At 39.1% G+C, this 20832-nt stretch overlaps 1 pseudogene; it reads left to right on the forward strand.

Moving 5' to 3' along the window:
• The first annotated feature begins 11138 nt into the window (after positions 1 to 11138).
• Positions 11139 to 14235, forward strand: LOC129640034 (tigger transposable element-derived protein 1-like; annotated as a pseudogene).
• The last annotated feature ends 6597 nt before the right edge of the window (positions 14236 to 20832 follow it).

Raw genomic sequence — 20832 nt, forward strand, 5'->3', positions numbered from 1 at the left:
CTTTAGAACTCAGCCTTCTTTATGGTCCAACTCTCACACCTGCACATGACTACTGGAAAAGCCATAGCTTTCAGTATTTGTACATTTGTTGACAAAGTGATGTACATTATCTAGGTTTGTCATCACTTTCCTTCCAAGGAGCCAGTGTCTTTTAATTTCATGACTGCAGTGAATGTTAGCAGTGATTTTCGAGCCTAAGAAAATAAAATCTGCCAACTGCTTCCGATTTTCCTTCTTCTATTTGCCATGAAATAATGGCTCAGTCGCTAAGTCATGTCTGGCTCTTTGCGATCCCATAGACTGTAGCCTGCCAGGCCCTCTGTCCATGGGGGGTTTTTCAGGCAAGAATACTGGAGTGGGTTGCCATTTCCTTCTCCAGGGAATGTTCCTGGACCATAGACTGAACCCATGGCTCTTGCCTTGGCAGATGAATTCTTTACCACTGAGCCACCAGAAAAGCCCCTAAGTGGGTATGGATGGATTTTGTTTATATCAAGTGGGAGGAATTTTAGAACAAGAGTGGCAGTTTTGTTTGGAGAAAATCTGTACAGATAATATTAAAACACAGCATACTTCACATGTCTGTGAAGAACTACAATAACATGGTCAACATATGCAAAATTTATGATAGTCTTCCAACTTGATCTAAATTCAGACCTTACTGAATGCTGAAAATATTAAACTGACTGAATATTCTTTATATACTACTTGTATCTCACAGTCTTGCACCTGATCTCCATAAATATAATATTTCAGTATTTATGAAGATAAATACTTCAGTATTTAGCTTGGTTTGTGACTGTGGGATTTTTGTATTTGTTTCATCATGTACTTGCTAGCTGTCCTCTGCAACTTTCAACCTGTTAATCAGCTTGATAACTACTAAGATCCTGGTACTACATATGACCTCTAATTGCAGATGATTTGTTGATGACAGCATTTTTACACAACAACTCAATTAGTAGATAAGTTACTACAGAAAAATGTTTTATAAAGCAAAGATATGAGTCATTTTTTAAAAGTAACCATGTTCCCCAAAAGTAAAGTATTCTTTATCTTGTTAATATTTACTTTTGTTTTTTGTTTGTTTTGTTTGGTCAAGAGTAGCTTACAAATCTTTGAGTACTAACCAAGACATTTTTCAAAATGATCTCAAAGAACTTGGCTACTGTTAAACAATAAGAATAATAATGAGTGAAGTGATACACCATCATCACTTCCACCATGCATTTATGTTCTTCTCATTAGCCTACAATAGTTTCCCACAACTTTGCAATTTAAGTCTTATTCCCACTCATGTGCTTCAAGATCTTTACATCATGCAATATGTCCATGCAGAGCCCAACTCACTATTGGTCAACTTGAGCTAACACAAAAGCTATAAGCTATGCAATTCTATCTTGCTGAGGAACTGAAATGAAGCAGGGTATAATTCAAAGTTACACTTCAATATGACAAAAATACATTTAAAAGTTGCAAGCATATAAGTCTTGCAGCATATACTGTATTCACAGTTTAAAGATGTATGATGTACAACTCAGAATTTCAGTTTCTAATATTACCTATTTCTGGTCTTACCTATTTTTTATGGAGTAGCGTGGTCAGATCTCATAATTATCAGGTGTTTAGAACGATCATCTTATAAAAGCCAGTAGACATTCACAGAACTTTGTATTTGCTTAAACAAAACAAACAAAATTTCCCAAAAGATTTGTCATTGTCTGAAAGTCTCTGTCAGTAATCTATCTACTTGAATTGTCAGCCAAACTTATCATCAGAGCTTGCTATTTAATATATAACTGTGTCCATCTATCTAATTTCCTGTCTTAAATCTCTTTAAAAAGCAACAAGGTAGTCCTTCAAAATTAGATAGATGAGTACATTGCTTCCTGAAGGAATGGTGAAGGATCATGTTTCCTTTTTATCTCCCCTGTATCTAGCAAAGAACAAGACATATAGTAATTCTGAAAATAAATGAAATGCTACATTTTATATTGCCATACAGTTTACAAATGCATTTTAAAAAAACCTTCTCTAATTTGATCCAAGTATTGTCATTTTTATTCATAACTCTCATTATTTTACAGATGAAGACTGTCCCACTTATAAGGCTGTGATTTGCCAAAATATAAATGACTGTCATGACTGGATCATTAGACAACCTGGACTACTGTCATGATTGACTTCTAATACAGTTCTCCCCTTAGAATAAAACTTCTTCAGCATTTAAGAAATGAATGATCCATGCATTCATGTATGAAATAAATATATATCGGGCAACTTTGATGTATGAGGCAGTGAAAAGGATTCAAATACAGGCGTGAATATGTGATGCTTGAATATTATATATTTTGAAGACAGAGCCATCTTTGGAGGAGAGAAGGATGATACTGAATCCAAGCCAGTTCTCTGAGGAAATCGCCACCTTTTATTGACCATGAAATCAACAGGCAAAATTCCCATTAGGTTTCCTGAGTACCTGAGGAAGTTCTTTTTTATAATTCAAGATCCTACCAGAACTCTTTCAGCTCATCTTAACCACTCAGCTACTAGAATAGCAAGCAAACCATGCACATTTGCTTGAATATTCACTAACAGCTTTATTGTAAAACTCCAGATAACACAAAAGTTTCATAAGGACAATTTTTTTTTTCTCTTAACCAAGGGTAAATATATTCAACACAAGGAAACTGTGAACATGCATATATACACAGCCAGCTTATGGAATGGCATAAGAAAAGCTTATGGAAAATTCAACTGTTCTCAGTTTTGGAACTATGAAAAACATTTTAGCTAAGTTATTTTTATTGCAGTAAAAAATATACAACATAAAATTTACAATCTTAACTGTTTTTGAAGCAGCTTTATTTTTAATATTTAGATGTTTTGACTGTTTCATAAGCAATTTAGCAGTGTTAAGTATATTCACACTGTGGTGAAACAGGTCTCCAAAGTTTTTCATCTTGTCAACCTGAAAATGTATCCCCAATAAACAACTCTTAACTTCCCCCTCCCCCAGTCCCTGGTAACCAACATTCTACCTCTGTTTCCATAAAACTGACTACTTTACATAAGTCACGTTTAGTGGAATTATATAGTATTTGTCTTTTTGCAACAGGCTTATTTCACTAGCATAATGACCTCAAGGTTCATGCATGTTACAGCATGTGACAACTTAACTTGCTAGTTAAGTCTGTTCAGTATCTCATTATATATACCTCACATTTTTTTTAAATCCATTCATCCAAATGAATGCACATTTTTCTTGTTTGGCAATTGTAATACTGCTGCTATGAACAGGCAGGGATGTGTAAATATCTCTCTGAGACACAGCTTTCGGTTCTTGGTGTATATATCCAGAAATAAGAATGCTGGATCATATGAAGGTTTTTTTCTTTGAATGTCTATACTGTTTTCCATGAGGGCTTCCCTGGAGACCGGGTTCAGTCTCTGGGTTGGAAAGATCCCCTGGAGAAGGGAATGGAAACCCACTCTAGTACTCTTGCCTGGAAAATCCCATGAGCAGAGGAGCCTGGCAGCCTATAGTCCATGGGGTAGCAGGGTGTTGGACTCGACTAAGTACACATGCCAACATCACTCTTTTCCCTAGTAGTTGAACCGTTTTACGATCCCATCCACAGTACATATAAGTTCTCATTTTTCCACATCCTTGTCAATGCTTAATATTTTCTGTTTTCTTTCAATAGTACTCAACCTAGTGAGAATAATATGATATCTTATTATAACTCAATGAAACTAAGCCATGCCCATGGGGCAACCCAAGATGGGCGGGTCATGGTGGAGAGATCTGACAGAATGTGGTCCACTGGAGAAGGGAATGGCAAACCACTTCAGTATTCTTGCCTTGAGAACCCCATGAACAGTATGAAAAGGCAAAATGATAGGATACTGAAAGAGAAACTCCCCAGGTCAGTAGGTACCCAATATGCTACTGGAGATCAGTGGAGAAATAACTCTGGAAAGAATGAAGGGATGGAGTCAAAGCAAAAAGAATACCCAGCTGTGGATGTGACTGGTGATACAAGCAAGGTCTGATGCTGTAAAGAGCAATATTGCATAGGAACCTGGAATGTCAGGTCCATGAATCAAGGCAAATTGGAAGTGGTCAAACAAGAGATGGCAAGAGTGAATGTTGACATTCTAGGAATCAGCTAACTGAAATGGACTGGAATGGGTGAATTCAACTCAGATGATCATTATATCTACTACTGTGGGCAGGAATCCCTCAGAAGAAATGGAGTAGCCATCATGGTCAACAAAAGAGTCTGAAATGCAGTACATGGATGCAATCTCAAAAACGACAGAATGATCTCTGTTTGTTTCCAAGGCAAACCATTCAATATCACAGTAATCCAAGTCTATGCCCCAACCAGTAAGGCTGAAGAAGCTGAAGTTGAACGGTTCTATGGAAGACCTATAAGACCTTTTACAACTAACACCCAAAAAAGATGTCCTTTTCATTATAGGGGACTGGAATGCAAAAGTAGGAAGTCAAGAAACACCTGGAGTAACAAGCAAACTTGTCCTTGGAATAGGGAATGAAGCAGGGCAAAGACTAATAGAGTTTTGCCAAGAAAATGCACTGGTCATAACAAACACCCTCTTCCAACAACACAAGAGAAGACTCTATACATGGACATCACCAGATGGTCAAGAGAAGACTCTATACATGGACATCACCAGATGGTCAACACCAAAATCAGATTGATTATATTCTTTGCAGCCAAAGATGGAGAAGCTCTATACAGTCAGCAAAAACAAGACCAGGAGCTGACTGTGGCTCAGATCACGAACTCCTTATTGCCAAATTCAGACTTAAATTGAAGAAAGTAGGGAAAACCACTAGACCATTCAGGTATGACCTAAATCAAATCCCATCCCTTATGATTATACAGTGGAAGTGAGAAATAGATTTAAGGGCCTAGATCTGATAGACTGCCTGATGAGCTATGGAATGAGGTTCCTGACATTGTACAGGAGACTGGGATCAAGACCATCCCCGTGGAAAAGAAATGCAAAAAAGCAAAATGGCTGTCTGGGGAGGCCTTAGAAATAGCTGTGAAAAGAAAAGAAGCGATAAACAAAAGAGAAAAGGAAAGATATAAGCATCTGAATGCAGATTTCCAAAGAATAGCAAGAAGAGATAAGAAAGCCTTCTTCAGCGATCAATGCAAAGAAATAGAGGAAAACAACAGAATGGGAAAGACTAGAGATCTCTTCAAGAAAATCAGAGATACCAAAGGAACATTTCATGCAAAGATGGGCTCGATAAAGGACAGAAATGGTATGGACCTAACAGAAGCAGAAGATATTAAGAAGAGATGGCAAGAATACACAGAAGAACTGTACAAAAAAGATCTTCAGGATCCAGATGATAATGATGGTGTGATCACTGACTTAGAGCCAGACATCCTGGAATGTGAAGTCAAGTAGGCCATAGAAAGCATCAGTGAACACCATAGACTGGAGCACGCCAGGCTTCCTCATCCATTACCAACTCCTAGAGCTTTTTCAAACTCATGTCCATGGAGTGTGTGATGCCATCCAACATTTCATCCTCTGTCGTCCGCTTCTCTTCCTGCCTTCAATCTTTCCCCTGCCTTCAATCTTTCCCAGCATTAGGGTCTTTCCCCAGTGAATCAGGTCATCCCATCAGGTGGCCAAAGTATTGGAGCTTCAGCTTCAGCATCAGTCCTTTCAATGAATATTCAGGACTGATTTCCTTTAGGATTGACTGGTTTGATCTCTTTGCAGTCCAAGGGACTCTCAAGAGTCTTCTCCAACACCACAGTTCAAAAGCAGCAATTGTTTGGCCCTCAGCTTCCTTTGTAGTCCAAATCTCATTTTCATACATGACTATTTGAAAAAAAAAACATAGCTTTGACTATATGGAATTTTGTCAGCAAGGTAATGTCTCTGCTTTTTAATATGCTGTCTAGGTTGGTCATATCTTTTCTTTCAAGGAGCTAGTGTCTTTTAATTTCATGCCTAGTCATTATCTGCAGTGATTTTTTTTTCTGTTTAGTATCTACTAAACAAAGCTAGTGGAGGTGATAGAATTCCAGTTGAGCTATTCCAAATCCTGAAAGATGATGCTGTGAAAGTGCTGCACTCACTATGCCAGCAAATTTGGAAAACTCAGCAGTGGCCACAGGACTGGAAAAGGTCAGTTTTCATTCCAATCCCAAAGAAAGGCAATGCCAAAGAATGCTCAAACTACCACACAATTGCACTCATCTCACACCCTAGGAAAGTAATGCTCAAAATTCTCCAAGCCAGGCTTCAGCAATATGTGAACCGTGAACTTCCTGATGTTCAAACTGGTTTTAGTAAAGGCAGAGGAACCAGAGATCAAACTGCAAACATCCACTGGATCATGAAAAAAGCAAGAGAGTTCCAGAAAAACATCTATTTCTGCTTTATCGACTATGCCAAAGCCTTTGACTGTGTGGATCACAATAAACTGTGGAAAATTCTGAAAGAGATGGGAATACCAGACCACCTGACCTGACTCTTGAGAAATTTGTATGCAGGTCAGGAAGCAACAGTTAGAACTGGACATGGAACAACAGACTGGTTCCAAATAGGAAAATGAGTACTTCAAGGCTGTATATTGTCACCCTGTTTATTTAATTTTTATGCAGAGTACATCATGAGAAACGCTGGACTGGAAGAAGCACAAGCTGGAATCAAGATTGCCAGAAGAAATATCAATAACCTCAGATATGCAGATGACACCACCCTTATGGCAGAAAGTGAAGAGGAACTAAAAACCTCTTGATGTAGGTGAAAGAGGAGATTGAGAAAGTTGGCTTAAAGCTCAACATTCAGAAAACGAAGATCATGGCGTCCGGTCCCATCACTTCCTGGGAAATAGATGGGGAAACAGTGGAAACAGTGTCAGACTTTCTTTTTCTGGGCTCCAAAATCACTGCAGATGGTGACTGCAGCCATGAAATTAAAAGACCCTTACTCCTTGGAAGGAAAATTATGACCAGCCTAGAGAGCATATTCAAAAGCAGAGACTTTTGCCAAAGTACTCAAGTTTCAGCTTCAGCATCATTCCCTCCAAAGAAATCCCAGGGCTGATCTTCAGAATGGACTGGTTGGATCTCCTTGCAGTCCAAGGGACTCTCAAGAGTCTTCTCCAACACCACAGTTCAAAAGTATCAATTCTTCAGCACTCAGCCTTCTTCACAGTCCAACTCTCACATCCATACATGACCACAGGAAAAACCATAGACTTGACTAGACGGATCTTTGGTGGCAAAGTAATATCTCTGCTTTTCAATATGCTCTCTAGGTTGGTCATAAACTTTCTTTCAAGGAGTAAGCGTCTTTTAATTTCATGGCTGCAGTCACCATCTGCAGTGATTTTGGAGCCCCCCAAAATAAAGTCTGACACTGTTTCCACTGTTTCCCCATCTATTTCCCATGAAGTGATGGGGCCAGATGCCATGATCTTCGTTTTCTGAATGTTGAGCTTTAAGCCAACTTTTTCACTCTCCACTTTCACTTTCATCAAGAGGCTTTTTAGTTCCTCTTCACTTTCTGCCATAAGGGTGGTGTCATCTGCATATCTGAGGTTATTGATATTTTTTACGGCAGTCTTGATTCCAGCTTGTGCTTCTTCCAGCCCAGCATTTCTTATGATGTATGCTGCATATAAGTTAAATAAGCAGGGTGACAGTATACAGCCTTGACATACTCCTTTTCCTATTTGGAACAAGTCTGTTGTTCCATGTCCAGTTCTAACTGTTGCTTCCTGACCTGCATATAGGTTTCTCAAGAGGCAGGTCAGGTGGTCTGGTAATTCTTCTAGGTCTTTGTTAATTGATTCTTGCCTTTTCTCCGTTTTGTTTTCAAGGTTTTTGATCATCTTTACTATCATTATTCTGAATTCTTTTTCAGGGAGTTTGCCTATTTTCTCTGTATTTATTTGGTCTTCTGTGTTTCTAGTTTGTTCCCTCATTTGTGTAATATTTCTCTGCCTTTTCATTATTTTTTTTTAACTTATTGTGTTTGAGGTCTCCTTTTCCCAGGCTTCAAGGTTGAATTCTTTCTTCCTTTTTTTTTTCTTCCCTCCTAAGGTTGGTCCAGTGGCTTGTGTAAGCTTCGTATAGGGTGAGATTTGTGCTGAGTTTTTTTTGTTTGTTTTTCCTCTGATTGGCAAGGCTGAATGATATAGTAATCTTGCCTGCTGATGATTGGGTTTGTATTTTTGTTTTGTTTGTTGTTTAGGTGAGGTATCCTGCATAGGGTGCTACTGGTGGTTGGGTGTTGCTGGGTCTTGTTTTCAAGCAGTTTCCTTTGTGTGAGTTCTCACTATTTGATACTCCCTAGGGTTAGTTCTCTGGTAGTCTAAGGTCTTGGAGTCAGCGGTCCCACTCCACAGGCTCAGGGCTTGATCTCTGGTCAGGAATCAAGATTCCACAAGTGGTTTGCTATGGTATTAAGTGAGATTAAAACAAATATCCAAAACTAGAAAGCAAATACGAACCCCAGACAAATGGCAGTTACAAAATCAGACAAGTAATAATTAAAATAATGAAATATACATACATGAATATACATCCATGAGCAAAGTGAAAACAGTCCAACAAAAACAAGGCACAGTAGATTGACCCAGTGAACAAAGGAAATGAAAAATTATACTTACCAGTTAAGAACAAAACTGACTAAAGCACAAACTGGAAAACAAAATTAAAACAAGGGGCCAAGTGGGGAATAAAGCAATGGAAACAATAACAAATATGTTGAGAGGAAAGTAAAAAAAGAAAGAATAGATATGTAACATTAAATAGAGTTAGATGAAGATTTATATACATTAAAGATTAACTTCAAGTGGAAAAGAACAGTAGAAAAGGCAAACAAATGAATAAATGTAGAAAAAATGTAATAGGTTTTTAAAAATTAAAATTATAAAAAAGAGAAAAGAAAAAAAAAGAAAGGAGAAAGAATAAAGAAAAAAAAGAGGAAAGCTCCATAAAACTGCAAAAGCCCAACTTAGAGCCAGAGATTTATAACAACAATAAAAATCATGACTGAATATACACCTAAACATATATACTGATAAGCAAAATCAAAACAGTCCAACAAAAATACAGTACAATATATTGACCCAGCAAACAAAGGAATCGAAAAATTATATCTACCAGATTAAAACTGGGGAAAAAAATAAGAAACTAAAGCAAGGTGCCAACTGGGGAATAAAGCAATGAAAATAAAACTAACCAATTTGTTGAGAAGAAAGAAAAGAAAGAATAAATATGCAAAGTTAAATAGAGGCAGATAAAGAAGATCTATATACATTAAAGATTAACTGCAAGGGAGAAAAACAGTAGGAAAAGCAAACAAGGGAATAAATGTATATATATATATATATATATATATATATATATATATATATATGCTAAAAAATTAAAATAAAAAAAAAGAGAGAGAGAAAGAAAAGGAAAACTCCACAGGACTGAAAAATCCCAATGTAGAGGTTTATAACAACAATAAAACTTGTGACTGAGGAAAAAAAATAAAAAAGCTCAGAAGCTTAATTAGATTTCATAGGGCCAATAAAATAGACAACTACAACAGGTGGAGAAATAAAAGGAAAAAAAAAAGAAAAAAATCCAAAAGAATCTACAGAACAAGTCAAAATATAAGAATAATAAATGTTTTTCTTGAGTCACTGCTGTCAGAGTCCTTTCCTTTGCTGTGAGTCATAGTCCACCTCACCTCCCTAGGATGCCCTCCAACACTGTGTTGATCTCTGGACCTGCTGTGGGTGCAGCTCAGATTCTAATCTGGTCCTACTCCTGTGTGTTCTTGCTTCCAATGTTCACAGCTATAAGAACTACTGTTTTCTTTTGTGGTAGCTCTCAATGATCTTTTATATATTCCATTGACACAGAGTCTGCCTAGTTAATGGTGTGCATTTAATCAGCAGCGTGTACAGCTGGTGGAAAGGTTTTGGGTTTTCTCCTTTAGCCACACTGCCCCTGGGTTTCAATTGTGGTTTTCTTTCCACCTCTGCATGTGGATCATCCTCTGGGGTTTGCTCCTGAGGCTTCCCTGTAGGACTTGGGCTTGCCTCTGTGAGGGCCAGGTGTAGAGGTAATGCAGTTGCTTGGGTCACATGGTTCTGGCAGCACCAGGCACACAGAGGAGTTGGCAGCTAGGGCAGCAGAAAATATAGTGCTCTAGAAGGGTATGGCAAACAATATTGGCCAGTATACTGCAGTATTCTTGCCTGGAGAACCCCCCTTCCCTGACAAATAAGCCTGAAAGGCCACAGTCTGCAGGGTCACAGAGCCAGACATGATCAAAGTGACCTTGTGCACATATACACAAGACTTTTTTTCCTGTTCCAGCTCTGCCTTAGTGAGAGTTGAGTGTGAAAGTATTGCACCTGCTTGGCTTGTGGGAACCCTGGTGATGCCAAGTGTGCAGGGACACAGACTGACTTCACTGAAGGAGTTATGGCCCTATCAGAGTCGTTTTTCAACCCTTTTGTAGCTGACGATCAGAAGGCCTTTTTGGCCAGTCTTTCTCCTTAGCTCCACCCATTCAGGCACTTAGAGGGCTCCCTTGCCTGAGGTCTTTCTCTGTTCAGAGCATCAGGCACATAGAGGGACCCCCCTGGCTCAGGTCCTACTCTGTAGATTGGCACGTCAGGCACTTAAAGGGGCACCCTGGGTGGGATCCTGCTCTGCAGTTCAGTGTGTCAGGCATTTGATGGGCCAGCCTCTCTATTGTTCAGCTGCCAATGCTGGCCTGTGGGGAGAGAGAGGCTATGGTGATGGCTCCACCCCCTATGCATGACCCGGCTGTATCACCTTGCTTCCATGGCTGCCTGGCTTTCCTCCACAGGCATTTCCTATCACAGTCTCCTTTCTCAATCTGTCCCTCTGCAGTCAACAGCACTCCTCACTCTGGAATCGTTCCACATTCCCCAAACTCCAGCTCCCAGCCACTGCACCTTCCGGGGGACCCTTATCCCTGTCCAGGCTATGTATGGCTGTGGCAAGGACTGTCTGATTCTCATTCCATTTAGGTGCCACAGATCAGCTGCTTCACTCTCAGCCTTAAATGTTTCTCCTCTGATTCAGACAATTGCCCCGATGTGGGATCAGATCCCTGCTTCAGTTCCTCCACCAGCCCAGGGCAGGTCCAGTCCTACTAATACTTCTGTTTTTCCCCCAAGTTCCTTTGTTCTACTGAGTTTTGCGTGGTACTATATATTCTTTTCCTCTGGTCAGTACTCCTGTCCACTCTGAACTGATGTTCTGAATGTACTTCTGTGTCTGAAAGTGTGTTCCCAATGTATCCATGGAGAGAGATGTACTCCCCATCCACCTACTCCTCCACCATCTTGTTCTCTCTTCCTTGTTTCTTCTATCCTATGTTTTACTCTTTCTTAGATTGTTCTTTCATTTTGGAGGAGCAGCACAACCTCTGGTAGATTTCTAAAAAGACCACCTGGATTGTTTCCATTCACCCTATTACTTCCTGGCTTAGGGTTCAGCTTTCCCTCGTTTGCTAAATGGTATGACTTCTAGTTTCAATTTTTTTTTCTGTTGTCTCATCCTTTCCATTATCTTTTCATTATTGATTTATTTCCCATTTAGCTTTTTCTCATTGCTACTTTTAATGAGGTGTTAAAGGAAAAGAGAGGTAAATTGTTCACTACAATTTAGAAAGTTTTGCACTAACTGCCGAGTTTGGTTTAATTTTTTAAAGTTCAGATCAGATCAGTCACTCAGTCATGTTTGACTCTTTGCAACCCCATGAATCGCAGCACGCCAGGCCTCCCTGTCCATCACCAACTCACGGAGTTCACTCAGACTCACGTCCATCGAGTCAGTGATGCCATCCAGCCATCTCATCCTCTGTCGTCCCCTTCTCCTCCTGCCCCCAAGCAGGAGAGTCTTTTCCAATGAGTCAAATCTTTGCATGAGGTGGCCAAAGTACTGGAGTTTCAGCTTTAGCATCATTCCTTCCAAAGAAATCCCAGGGCTGATCTCCTTCAGAATGGACTGGTTGGATCTCCTGGCAGTCCAAGGGACTCTCAAGAGTCTTTTCCAACACCACAATTCAAAAACATCAATTCTTCGGCGCTCAGCCTTCTTCATAGTCCAACTCTCACATCCATACATGACCACAGGAAAAACCATAGCCTTGACTAGACGAACCTTTGTTGGCAAAGTAATGTCTCTGCTTTTGAATATGCTATAGTACTTCATAGAAACAGTTTCCATTATGATGCCTAAAAGCCAGCATTTGCAAATTTGATGGAAGTTGGCCAGATATTACTGATAGAAAGTTTTCTTTCTTTTGCACTTAACATCTAAGCTTATTTAGCCCATGAAAATTGTCTCAGTTCAGTTCAGTTGCTCAGTCATGTCTGACTCTTTGAGATTCCATGGACTGCAGCACACCAGGCCTCCCTGTCCATTGCCAACTCCCAGAGCTTGCTCAAACTTGTGCCCATCGAATCAGTGATGCCATCCAACCATCCCATCCTCTGTCATCCCCTTATCCTTCTGCCTTCAATCTTTCCTAGCATCACGGTCTTTTCCAGTGAGTTAGTTCTTTGCATAAGGAGGCCAAAATATTGGAGTTTCAGCTTCAACATCAGTTTATCCAATGAATATTCAGGATTGATTTCATTTAGGATTGAATGGTTTTATTTCCTTGCTTTCCAAGGGACTCTCAAGAGTCTTCTCCAACACCACAGTTCAAAAGCATCAATTCCACAGAGTCCAAAAGACCACCAAACTCTTTTCCATCCTATAAAAACTGGAAGAGATGAGGTAGCATCAGAAGAAAACTTTACCTCTATAAGCTGTTTCTACAACATAAGAGTGTAAGATGAGGCAGCAAGACTCATGTAGAAGCTGCAGCAAGTTATCCAGAAGACCTAGCTAAGATAATTAATGAAAGTAGCTACATTAAACAATAGATTTTCAATGTAAACAAAACAGCCTTAGAGTGGTAGAAGGTGCCATCTAAGACTTTCACAGCTAGAAAGGAGAAGTCAATGCCTGGCTTCAAAGTGTCAAAGAACAGGTTGACTTTCTTGTTAGGGACTAATACAGATGGTGATTTAAGTTGAAGAAATGCTCATGTACCATTCCAAAACGCTTAGGGTCCTTGAAAATTATGTTAAATCTACTCTGCTTGTGCTCTACAAATGAAACAACAAAGACTAGATGACAGGACATCTGTTTACAATATGGTGTACTGAAGAGTTTAAGCCACTGCTGAGACCAATTATTCAGGAAAAAAAAAATTCCTTTCAAAATGTTACTGCTCCTTAATAATGCACCACATCAGTCAAGAGCTCAAATGGACATGGAAAATGATATTAATGCTTTTATGCCTGTTAACACAATTTCCATTAAGTCAACCATGGAACAAGGAGTGAATTTTCCTTTCAAGTCTTGCTATTTAATAAATACATTTTGCAATGTTTGTAGCTGCCATGGAGAGTGGTTCCTCTGATGGATCTGTACAAAGTAAGTTGAAAACCCTCTGGAAAGGATTCACCATCCTAGATACCATTAAGAACATTATTGATCCATGGGAAGAATTAAAAATATCAACATTCACAGGAATTTGGAAGTTTATTCCAACTCTCATGGATGATTTCAAGGAGTTTAAGGTTTCAGTGGAGGAAGTCACTGCAGATGTGGGAGAAATAGTAAGAGAAATCAAATTAGATGTGGAACCTGAAGATCTGAATTTCTGCAATCTCAAGAAAAAACTAACAGATGAGGAGTTGCTTCTTATGGATGAGTTAAAAAAGTAGTTGCCTGAGATGGACTCTACTTCCGAGGAAGATGCTGTGAAGATTGTTGAAATGACAACAAATGATTTAGAATATTGCATACACTTTGCTTATATAGGAGCAGCAGTGCTTGAGAGAACTGACTCCAGCTTTGAATTTTCTACTGTTGATAAAATGCTCTCAAACAGCATTGTAAGCTATAGATAAATAATTAGTAAAAGGAAGACCCAATCAGTGCATAAAACTTCATTGTTGTCTTAAATTTTAAGAAATTGCCACAGCTACTCCAACCTTCATCAATCATCAGTCTGATCTTTCAGCAGCCATGAACATCAAGGTAAGACTCTCCACCAGAAAAAAGATAACAACTCACTGAGGGCTCAATTGATGGTTATCATTTTTTAGGAACAAAGTATTTTTTTAGTTAAGGTATATATATTGTTTATTTTAGACATAATGTTATTGCACAATTAATAGACTACTGTATAGTTACATATAACTTTTAAATGCACTGGAAAACCAAAAAACAAAAGTTTGACTCATTTCACTGCTCTATATTCTCTATCATGGTCAACTGAAATCTCAGAGTTATGCCTTTATTATATGTATTCCAATTTTTTTTAACCTACTCCAAGGTAAAAATTTATAAAATACACAAATGATTTCTTCTACATATTATTGTGTTACTAATACTGGCAAACGATTAGTCATCTCTATTGAATATCTCATCTTCTTTTCTCATTTTAAAGAGAGAATTTATGTGTGTCCTTCTACTGCTCACATCTTGTTGTGGCCCATCTTCTACTATAACTCAGAATCTGGAGCCTTCACTCTCTCATCGATAAATCACTGTATTCTAGGACTATGGGCAGAAGGAAGCTCATAAATTAAAATCATCTAATTATTTTGGTGAATTGTGTCACACTTTACTATTGAAATGAAACAAACTAGACTAGACTAAAAGAATAGAATGTAGCATAGAGTAGAACAGAAGAGAACAAAACATGTTAGTAAGGTAATTATTGTTCCCCATAATTTCAGTTGTTCCTTTTTTTTTTGGGTATATATATGTATGTGTGTACTGAGTCATGAGCTAAATTAATTCCTTAATATGGTTCATGATTTAAAATGCTTGAAAAACCACTATACTAAAAGGATGACTGTTTTGGCCAACCAAACTAAAGGTTTTCCTAGCTCTGCTATAAAAATAAAAACTTTGCTGCTACTAAAGATATGGCATTTCATTTGGAGGTAGTTCTCTTCCCTGTTGCTTACATTTTTATAAAAAACCAAACATGACTGAAGATTCAAGCAGTGGGCTTTCAAAGGAAGTGTGCTACATACCACATTTTCATCAATCCCTAATTTCAAACTCCTCCATTAGTAAACTCCTCCTTCAGTCTGCAAGCTAACTATAGTTATAGACTTTGATCCAGCAAACTAGTAAATTTGTAAACGTACACTATTTGGAAATATACACATGGCAAACTTAGACTTCAGTCTACATCCTGCTATCTAGTAGACTATAAACGCAAACATATCCAACAGAAACTTTCAAATGTATAGACAACAAATTGAAAACATCAGCATAGAAAACTTAAAGACCTCAGACTGAAAATCACAACAGCAATTCCCTAGAAGTAAGCAATCCTTTTTTTCCTTTTATGTAGCATGCTAAGGAGCTTTAATTTTCAAAAGCATTGAGAGCTTAATTATGTTAATAGAATTTTAGAGAAGACTTTTTATAGTTCTGAAATAGAAAGATAAATATTTATGACTCTTCTTATTTCTAGTAGTGTGGTTAAGTCTGCATTCAGCTACTCACATTCTCTCAGCTGTTCTCTTTATTCCCCTCTCTGATTATTGGTAATATGAACATGATATTGAAAATTGTCATTGTACCTTAGTGTTACTACCTGTGTCAATAACGGTAACTGGCCTATTATATAGCTGTGGCAGTTGGAAGCTTGAGTGGAAAAGGCTAAAGCTTTTGGAGTCAGGCTTGAAACTTTAGCTATGTCCCTTAATCTACTTGAATTTTACTTTCCTTGTATTTAATTTGAGGATAGAAGCAATAGTATATCTATCCTGCAGGCTTTGCATGGAAATTAAATAAGATGATGCATTAGGTATCCTCAATAAATATTAGTCACCATTGTTTGTTAATGCTCAACAGAAGTTATCTAATTGTGCCTTGGAAGAACATGGAAGAACCTATATCACTGTCACAGGACCATGCATCAACCAAAATTCTATCCCACCCTCTAATTAAAAAACAAATAAAATAGTTTGTTGGCTTGAAGATGGCAGAGGAATAGAACGGGGAGACCAATTTCTCCCCCACAAATTCATCAAAAGAACATTTAAACGCTGAGTAAAATCCACAAAACAACTTCTGAATGCTGGCAGAGGATATCAGGCAGCCAGAAAAGCAGTCCATTGTCTTCAAAAGGAGGTAGGAAAAATATAAAAGACAAAAAATGAGACAAAAGAGGTAGGGACGGAGCTCCATCCTGGGAAGGGAGTCTTAAAAAGAGAGGTTTCCAAACACCAAGAAACACTCTCATTGCCGAGTCTGTGCCGAGCCTTGGAAGCACAGAGGGCAACATAATAGGAAGGAAAAATAAGTAAGTAATTAAAACCCACAGATTACGAGCCCAACAGTAACTCCCCCAGCAGAGAAGCAGCGCATATGCCTGCACCCACCACTAGCAAGTGGGGGCTGGGAAGGGAGGCGTGGGCTGCATTGCTTAGAGTAAGGATCAGGCCTTAATGCACCGGAGGGTAATCAGAGAGAACAAATTTGGACTAGCGAACCAGACTGTGGGATAGCTACCATGCGAAAAGCCCTAAGACACCACGTGCACAGAACAAAGGGCAGAACAGAACTAGCTGGCAGCAGACCATCCCCCTCAGGTGACAGGCAGCCAGAGCCAGAAGGGGGCAATCGCAGCCCCAGAGAGACATTATCTACCAAACTGCAAGCAGGCTTCTTTGCTTACTAAGGCTTCTTGGGGTTCTGGACAGTCATCCGCCTGAGAAGGTGCGCTGGTTGTACACCCAGAAAACCTAGCGGCAGGGACAGGAGAGGCAATAAGTCACAGTGACTGCGCTCGCCAAACACCTCATCACCTGAGCTGTTCGGAGCTGGGAAGGGCACAAAACGCAGGCCCAACGGAGTCTGCGCCTCTGAGGACTACCCAAGTGCCTGAACCTGAGCGGCTTAGACCTGCGAGGTGCATGCAGCCCAGGGCCAGCCTTGGAGGGTTCCCAGCAGAGCAACCTAGAGCCTGAGCTGTGTGGGCAGGGAGGGTGCACGCTCCGTGAGCAGGGGCAGGCCCAGTGTGGCTGAGACACTGCGAGCACACACCATTGTTATTTGTCTGCAGCGTCCCTCCCTCCCCACAGCGCGACTGAACAAGTGAGCCTAAAAAAGTGTCCACCACTGCCCCCTTGTGTCAGGGTGGAAATCAGACACTGAAGAGACCAGCAAACAGAAGCTAAAACCGAGGGAATCGCCTTGGAAGTGACAGGTGCAATAGATTAAAACCCTGTAGTTAATACCGACTACATAGGAAGGGGCCTATAGATCTTGAGAAATATAAGCCGGAACAAGAAACTATCCGAAAATGAACTGACCCCACACTGCCCACAACAACACCAGAGAAAGTCCTAGATATATTTTTACCATTTTTACAATCATTCTTTTCCTTTTTTTTCTTCTTTTTTTTCTTTTCTTTTTTTTTTCTTTTTAAACTTTTTTTTTTAATTTTTAAGTCCTCTATTACTCCTTTAATTTTCATTTTTATAACCTACTATTACTTTTCAAAAAAAGACTATTTTTAAAGCAAACTCTCTCTCTCTCTCTCTCTCTCTCTCTCTCTATATATATATATATATATATATATATATATATAGAATAGCTTTTGTGACTTTGTTTTTTTTCTTCTTCTTCTTATTTTCTTTAATATTGTATTTTTGAAAATCCAACCGCTACTCTAGAATTTTAATCTTTGCTTTTTGGTATTTGTTATCAATTTTGTACCTTTAAGAATCCAATCTTCAGTACCTATTATTACTTGGGAGCGAGATTACTGGCTTGACTGCTCTCTCCCCCTTTGGACTCTTCTTTCTCTCCATTAGGTCCCTGCCGTCTCCTCCCACCCCCTTCTCGTCTCTATCCAACTCTCTGAATCTCTGTGTATTCCAGACGGTGGAGGACACTTAGGGAACTGATTACTGGCTTGATCTGTCTCTTTCCTTTTCATTCCCCCCTTTTATCCTCCTGGCCACATCTGTCTCCATCCTCCCTCTTCTCTTTTCTGTATAACTCCATGAACATCTCTGAGTGGTCCAGACTGTGGAGTGCACATAAGGAAGTGATTACTGGCTAGCTTGCTCTCTCCTCTTTTGATTCCACCTCGTCCCATTCGGGTCACCTCTAACTCCCTCCTCCCTCTTCTCTTCTCCATGTAACTCTGTGAACCTCTCCGGGTGTCCCTCACTGTGGAGAAACTTTTCATCTTTAACCTAGATGTTTTATCAACAGTGCTGTATAGAAAGAGAAGTCTTGAGACTACTGTAGAAATAAGACTGAAAACCAGAAGCAGGAGGCTTAAGTCCAAATCCTGAGAACATCATAGAACACCTGACTCCAGGGAAGATTAAGTGATAGGAGCTCATCAAACGCCTCCATACCTACAATGAAACCAAGCACCACCCAAGGGCCAACAAGTTCCAGAGCAACACATACCACATAAATTCTCCAGCAACACAGGAACACAGCCCTGAGCTTCAATATACAGGCTGCCCAAAGTTACTCCAAATCCATTGAAATCTCATAACTCATTACTAGACACTTCATTGCACTCCAGAGAGAAGAAATCCAGCTCCACCCACCAGAACACTGACACAAGTTTCCCTAACCAAGAAACCTTGACAAGCTACCAATACAATCCCACCCACAGCGAGGAAACTCCATAATAAAGAGAACTCCACAAACTACCAGAATACAGAAAGGACACCCCAAACTCAGCAATATAAACAAGATGAAGAGACAGGGAAATACCCAGTAGGTAAAGGAACAGGATAAATGCCCACCAAACCAAACAAAAGAGGAAGAGATAGGGAATATACCTGATAAAAATTCCAAATCATGATAGTGAAAATGATCCAAAATCTTGAAATAAAAGTGGAATCACAGATAAATAGCCTGGAGTCAAGGATTGAGAAAATGCAAGAAAGTTTTAACAAGGACCTAGAAGAAATAAAAAATAGTCAATATATAATGAATAATGCAATAAATGAGTTCAAAAACACTCTGGAGGCAACAAATAGTAGAATAATGGAGGCAGAAGATAGGATTAGTGAAATAGAATGGCAGAAATAAATGAATCAGAGAGGAAAAAAGAAAAACGAATTAAAAGAAATGAGGACAACCTCAGAGACCTCCAGGACAATATTAAATGCCACAACATTCGAATCATAGGAGTCAAAGAAGAAGAAGACAAAACGAAAGACCATGAGAAAATACTTGAGGAGATAATAGTTGAAAACTTCCCTAAAATGGGGAATGAAATAATCACTCAAGTCCAAGAAACCCAGAGAGTCCCAAACAGAATAAACTCAAGGTGAAACACCCCAAGGCACAAATTAATCAAATTAACAAAGATCAAACACAAAGAACAAATATTAAAAGCAGCAAGGGAAAAACAACAAATAACACACATGGGGATTCCCATAAGGATAACAGCTGATCTTTCAATAGAAACTCTTCGGCCAGGAGGGAATGGCAAGACATACTAAGTGACGAAAGAAAATAACTACAGCCCAGATTACTGTACCTAGAAAGGATCTCGGAGAATGCAATGGCACCCCACTCCAGTACTCTTGCTTGGAAAATCCCATGAATGGAGGAGCCTGGTAGGCTGCAGTCCATGGGGTCGCTAGGAGTCGGACACGACTGAGCGACTTCTCTTTCACTTTTCACTTTCATGCATTGGAGAAGGAAATGGCAACCCACTCCAGTATTCTTGCCTGGAGAATCCCAGGGACAGAGGATCCTGGTGGGCTGCCGTCTATGGGGTTGCACAGAGTCGGACACGACTGAAGCGACTTAGCAGCAGCAGCAAGGATCTCATTCAAATATGAAGGAGAAATCAAAAGCTTTACAGACAAGCAAAAGCTGAGAGAATTCAGCACCACCAAATCAGCTCTCCAACAAATGCTAAAGGATATTCTCTAGACAGGAGACACAAAAACGGTGTATAAACTCGAACCCAAAACAATAAAGTCATTTTGTTATTTGGCAAAACTAATACAATTATATAAAGTTTGAAAATAAAATAAAATTTAAAAAAATAAAAAAATAAATAAAAAATGGCAATGGGATCATACTTATCAATAATTACATTAAACATAAATGGGTTGAATGCCCCAATCAAAAGACAAAGACGGACTGAATGAATACAAAAACAAGACCCCTATATATGTTGTCTACAAGAGACCCACCTCAAAACAGGGGACACATACAGACTGAAAGTGAAGGGCTGGAAAAAGATATTCCATGCAAACAGAGATCAAAAGAAAGCAGGAGTAGCGATACTCATATCAGATAAAATAGGCTTTAAAACAAAGGCTGTGAAAGGAGACAAAGAACGGCACTACATAATGATCAAAGGATCAATCCAAGAAGAAGATATAACAATTATAAATATATACACATCCAACATAGGAGCACCACAATATATAAGAAAAATGCTAACAAGTATAAAAGGGGAAATTAACAATAACACATTAATAGTCGGAGACTTTAATACCCCTCTCACACCTATGGATAGATCAACTAAACAGAAAGTTAACAAAGAAATGCAAACTTAAAATGATACAATAGACCAGTTAGACCTAATTGATATCTGTAGGCCATTTCACCCAAAAACAATGAATTTCACCATTTTCTCAAGCACACATGGAACCTTCTCCAGGATAGATCACATCCTGGGCCATAAATATAGCCTTGGTAAATT

The sequence above is a fragment of the Bubalus kerabau genome, chromosome X (assembly GCF_029407905.1).
Source record: "Bubalus kerabau isolate K-KA32 ecotype Philippines breed swamp buffalo chromosome X, PCC_UOA_SB_1v2, whole genome shotgun sequence".
NCBI lineage: Eukaryota > Metazoa > Chordata > Mammalia > Artiodactyla > Bovidae > Bubalus > Bubalus kerabau.